The following is a 6,047-nucleotide window of genomic DNA, read 5'->3' on the forward strand; positions in this document are numbered from 1 at the left end:
TGAATTTCTGTATTAATTCTAGTAGCTTCTTGGTGGAGTTTTTTGGGTCCTCCAAGTAAAGTATCATGTCATCAGGCCTGGGCTAGGACTGGGTCCGGAGACAGACATTAACCAGGGAATGTGTAGAGTATATGATTTAGGGTGGAGCCCTAGAGAAAGGAGAAATTTGAGGAGGTAGAAAAAAAGACAGAGAAGGAACAATTTGAAAGGGAAAAGATTGAGAGAGTTGGGGGAAGCCAAAGCTTAGAAAAAATATTTCAAGGTCAAAGGCAAGAAATTAAGAGAGCTCCTCTTCCTCTTCCTCTTCTTCCTCTTCCTCCTCCTCTGAAAACTCCATTTCTTTATTATTGAGGGCCACAAAGTCACAGTGGCTAATTCTGTATACTTCCCAAGGGTATAAATGGAGGTTTGAAATTATTACATCATCCTTTTGAGATTTCCCATTAACTCTTTAAGGATAAGCCATCCTCTCTCATACACTAAAACTAAATAAATTAAAAACAGTAAGATTTAAAACACTCCAGGACTAGGACCCATGAGATAGCTCAGCAGGCTAAAACTCCCACTTAGGCAAGCTTAGGCAAATGTTCAGGGACCACAGTTGGATCCCCAGCACCACATGCCATGCCAGCCACACCCCCACAGGGTGGGCTGAGCCGGCCATGATAGAGATAGATAGATAGATAGATAGATAGATAGATAGATAGATAATAAAACAATTCCAGGACAAGATCTTCTTAATAAGATCACCTCCATCCTCTTGAGTCATCCCAAGTCATCCTTTGCCCATGAGTCACCGACCTCTGCTCTTTCCCAGACCTTGAATCTGCTGCTATCCCCTCCTGTCACTGTATACTCCCCAAAAACAGTGGCTGGCTTCCAGCATCTTTGTCTTTGTTCATCATCCTGAGGTATTGACCTCCCAGCCCTCTTTCATGCATTACTAAATTTATCTGTTTCTTAATTCATCCTTCCACTGTACCACTCATACAGGCAGTTGGAAATGTTGGCCAGGTCCCTTATACTTTATGAATTAGAAAGTCATCAATAAAATATAAAAAAAAGAAACTCATCAATAGATACAGCTAAAGTAGCAAGGGGAGGAACTGGAGGTCCCTCTGGATAGTGAACTTTATTTTTTTATTATTATTTGTTTGTTTGTTTGTTATAGGGTCTCCTATGCAGCTCAGACTTGTAGAGATCCTCCTGTCTCAGCCTCCCCAGCACTGGGATTACAGGCATGCACCACCATGCCTGGTTTTAGTGGCTGGCACAGTGTGCCTGGGGTTCCAGCACTGGCATTGCATGTGGTACTGGGGATTGTATTTTAGTCCTTGTGCTTGCCAGGCAGGCGCTTAGACTGCTGAGCTATCTCTCCAGCCTGTGAACTTTAAAATGATGAAATGGGAAAGAAAAAAAATGACTGGTTCTGTGAGATGAACAGATCTCAAAGAACTGATGCTGGGTCAGGGATACAGCTGCCCAGTTCCTGCCTGGCAAGTGCAAGGTGCTGAGTTCAATTCCTGGTACCAAGAAAGAAAAAAGAGAAAAAAGATGCTCAACAAATCATAAAGGTACTACTAGTAGCACTGGCCTATCTAGCTGTGGGACTCTTTTTTTTTTTTTTTTTTAATCCCAACAATTTGTCAGGAATCTGTTTGTAGGAATATGAGGCACACGATAGGAATTACTTAAGGTTAGTAGGATTTATACAGTACATGTGGCAAAAAAGCCTGGGGAAAAAAAGGAGTTGAAAGCATTGATTGAGCCAGGTGTAATGGCGCACAGCTGTAATCCCAGAAATCAGAAGGCTGAGGATTGCCATGAGTTGGAGGCCGGCCTGGGCTACCTAGTGAATTCAAGGTCCACCTGAACTATAATGAAACCCTGTCTCAAATAAATAAATAAATAAAGATGGACAAGGGAAATAGCTCAGCAGACTAAGAATCTACCTGATGAGCACAAGGACCCAAGTTCAATTCTGGTACCACTTGCAGTGCCAGCCCCGGAGCCTGGGGCAGGTCATGCTGCCCAGAAACCAGGCATGGTAGGGCACTTGTAATCCCAATACTGGGGAGGCTGAGACAGGAGTATCACATGAGTCTGAGCTGTCTAGTAAAACCCTATACCAAATAAATAAATAAATAAAAGTTAAAAAAAAAATAAGTACTGTTTGAGGTAATGGATTGCAAGATGGAAACTGGTTGTAGCAAAGGAAGCTAGAGTAGGAAAAATGGTTTAAGAGACTGAACTGGCTCTCCTGTGAATTAAAGAGAGGATTTGTGGGAAGCTAGGAGGTTGTAACCAGAGAAAGGAGAAAGTTTCAGATTTCAGAGTTGGAAAAGGTCAAGCCGATGGACAGTTGAGAATACAGTCACAGGAGCTGAATGGAGCCATAGACGTGTGAGGAGACAAATTACAGGAGATCTAGAAGCCAAAGAATGGTAAGGCCATGCCACAGTGCAGATTCCATTTATGTGGATGTTTTCATTATGTGTAGGAGTCGGGATAAGAAGGAGAGCTGTGGCACAGGGCCCGTCACCCCAATAAACAAAGTTCTCAAATGACAAAAGTAGAATCCTGTCTGAGTCACAAAAAGAAAACGTCTGAAGTATAATAATGAATAAAAAAGATCATTTATATCATTAAATTAGGATGTAAAATATAAAATATATTGATAGGTATGACCCCGGTCCTGCATGCCAACCGGCCCCACCTCTGGGGCACACTGAGCTGGTGAACAAGTCCAGGCCTGGTGGTGCGCACCTGTAATCCTAGTGTTGAGAAGGCTAAAAGCAGGAGGATCAGTATGAGTATGAGCTGCGTAGCGAGACCCTGTACCAAATACGTGAAATGAAAATAGTAATAAGTATGAAAACTATTTATCTAGCCAGGCAGAGTCACATACCTGAAATTGCAGTACTGATGGGAGGCTGAGCCAAGAGGATCACAAGTTCAAATCCAGTCTTGGAAGTTTAGGCAGATCCTCTTTTCTTAGTTTTAATTTGCTTACTTTTAACTTTTGAAGGCTGGAGATATAGCCCAGTGCAAAGGCCCTGAGTTTACTCCCAATAGGAAAAGAAAAAATGTCTCCTAAAATGGTTTTCCCATTTAATCTAAAAATCTTTGTTTAATTTAGTTTACTTTCTTTCATTCACATGTTTTGAGCACTCACTATGTGCCAGTCATTTGCAAGCCATTAAAGACACAGACAGAAGCAATATTTGTATTCTGGCTCATGAGTGTTAATTATAGCGCAGTGTGGTGGTACACAGCAGTAATCCCAGCATTCCCAGCACTCAACTCAGAAAGCTGAGAGAGGAGGGTTGCCACAAATTGAGGCCAGCCAGGGCATGATAGTGAGTTCAAGGCCAGCCTGCACTACACAGTGAGACCCTGTCTCAAGAAAACAAAACAAAACAAATAAAAAATCTTCTACAAAAAATTGCCCCAAGGACTAAAGGAGATGATAAATGCAAAGGATCCAGAGTTGTGCTTCCACATAACTGGTGTCCAGTGTAAGTGCATTGCATTTCTTTGCTTTTTTCTAGGGAAGGCAGGAAACATTCCTAAAGGAAATAATGTTGAAGCCGAGCTTCCAGGCCTGAATCCTTTGCTTTCTTAGGAGAAACTAGTGCTTGTAGAGGAGCTGTTAGGAATAGACCCGCTCTCTGGAGCTATCTGAGGGTGAAGAAGGTGACACACATAGAACAGTATATTCAAAGACACAACTGGGAAATGTATCTTCTTCTGGATGTGCTGTGGCAAAGGGAAGGAGGCGGAGACGAAGCTGCAAGAGAGAACTGAGCAGAGTTGCATACTTGTTTGAAGTGTTCTTTTTTCCTTTGCTAGCTAACTTTTGGAGTTTAAATATCCAACTTGCCCTGCAAAACTGCAGACACATTGTCTCTGTACAATAACTTCTTACTGCTCCACAGGGTTTCAACCCTTAAGTGGAAGTATATCAATTACACCAATCTAACCCCCTGTCTAATTCCCAGGACTACACAGTGATTTCCAAAACATGGGCCTTCGTGCATAATTAATGCACTCACTTTGTAGCTGTGTAATTAAATCTGTAGAGGATTCAGAGATACATGGCAATGCTGGTATAACTCCCTACATGTGTAAATACACCGTGTTGAAGTGTAAAATAGATGGTTTTGAAAACGCCATCTATAAGCTAGAGCTGGATCGTGTTATTGATGCCTCCTATCCATAAGCTAAAGATAGATGATGTTATTGATGCAGTTAAGGAGGATAGATGAACTGAACAAATAAAAAATTTAAAAGCATGTGAAGTGATTGATCTGCACAATCCTCCCTGAGCTGAATTCCTATTATGTTCAGGGTCTGTACCATGTACTCTGACTTTCTAATACCTATTATGCACATCCTGACCTGTTCCCTAGGAGATCAGGTAAAATCAATCTGACATTCATCAAGCATATCCTGGGTCCTGCTACACTGTAGCTAACTGCACATTCCTCTTACGGAGTGTTTATTCTACACCAAGTGCTATAGGAGTGCAGTAGAAAGCAAATCAAGACTCAGTTTCTTCCGTCATGCGGCTTCAGAGTGCCACAAGTAATTCTTATGACAATGGTTCAAAGTAGAAATTTTAAAGAGAGGAAAATGAGAGCTAGGAAATACCAGTAATTAACCCCAAAGACAATTCACATGGTGGGCATAATTGGCACAGTGCTAAAGGCCCATGATACCTCTTGGAGTCCATTGCAACATTTTAATTTTGCTTCATGTTAACACTCAAAGAAGTGAATATACTACTAATAAGTATGTGAGAATGAATATAGCCTTCATTATATGGGTCTTTATACCAATAAAGTTATCTTTAAGGAGGAATGGAATTGTGAAGGCAAAGAATGCCTGGAACCTGAAAAGTTTTAGTACAGCCCTGATTAACTCAAAATCACACTGATGGTAAGGGACAGGACAAGGTCAGGCAGGCTCTATCAGCCCAACTGTCCTTTTGAATAAATGCATCTACGAAATAGAAACTATGCCTTTATTTCCTTTCCAGTGCCTGATTCATAGGGGGGTCCCAATAAATTATATTTAATTGAGTCACGTAGATGGCCTGATACAATGACATTAGGGTTTGAATGCGTGTGTCCCTTACTTAAAGCCCCCAGTGATGGCATTAAGATGTGGAGCCTTTGAGGGGTTCAGGCAGCAACAGGGATGGGATTGCTGGCCTTATAAAGGAGGCATGAGAAAGCAACCTGCTCCTTTTGTCTAATCTGCCACATGAGGACACAGCAGTCATCCATCTTTGCCTCCGTCTGCCACATGAGGTTGACACAAGAAGTCACCATCTTGGAAGTAGAGAGCAGCTCTCATCAGGCACCAAATCTGCTGGTGCCATGGCCCCAGAGTTACCAGCTTACTGATCTCTGCAAGTTCAAGGCCTGCCAGGGCTACATAATAAATTCAAGACTAGTTCTGCTACATAGCAAAAAACCCTGTTTCAAAAAAAAAAAAAGGTACTCAATGTAGTACTCATACTGTTATAGCCGTATAAAGACAAGTAAACAATTAAAGGTATATTCTTATGGATTAAAGACAACTGTGGATGCTGCCAATATCACATGGATTTTTCCATATGGAAATACACCTGAAAATGAAGTTCACACATTCTATTGATTCCTAGGAGTTGTGGACTGAAAGACTAAAATAGACATCTTTGCTTACAGACATACTTGTCATTTATTCTATGATAAATCTCTGATCCCAACATGAACTCCTAAAAATAAATGTAATTATGTATATAATACAATTTGAAAATTCACCCAATCACTTTAACATTTACTGTGCTAGGAAATGAAGATACAAAAACAAAGAAGACACAGGGGGCACTGCCCTTGAGAGGCAGATGGTGAACTTTATCATATCAGAGAAAACAGTAAAATCTGTGGCAATGTTACCAAAGTGGTATGAGTGAGCCCAGCTTATCAGAGTTGAAACATAATTCAGTCTCTTACAAAGTCTCAATGTTCACTCTGAAAGTGGTTCTTAATGTTAAAAAA

The 6,047-nt window shown here is 41.1% G+C and overlaps 1 protein-coding gene across 6 annotated transcripts in view; it reads right to left on the minus strand.

Moving 5' to 3' along the window:
* Window positions 1–6,047, minus strand: part of Osbpl9 (oxysterol binding protein like 9) — a 160,555-nt gene that overhangs the window by 154,126 nt on the left and 382 nt on the right. The window lies entirely within an intron of this gene.

The sequence above is a fragment of the Octodon degus genome, unplaced genomic scaffold, assembly GCF_000260255.1.
Source record: "Octodon degus isolate 3935 unplaced genomic scaffold, OctDeg1.0 scaffold00107, whole genome shotgun sequence".
NCBI classification, from domain to species: Eukaryota; Metazoa; Chordata; class Mammalia; order Rodentia; family Octodontidae; genus Octodon; species Octodon degus.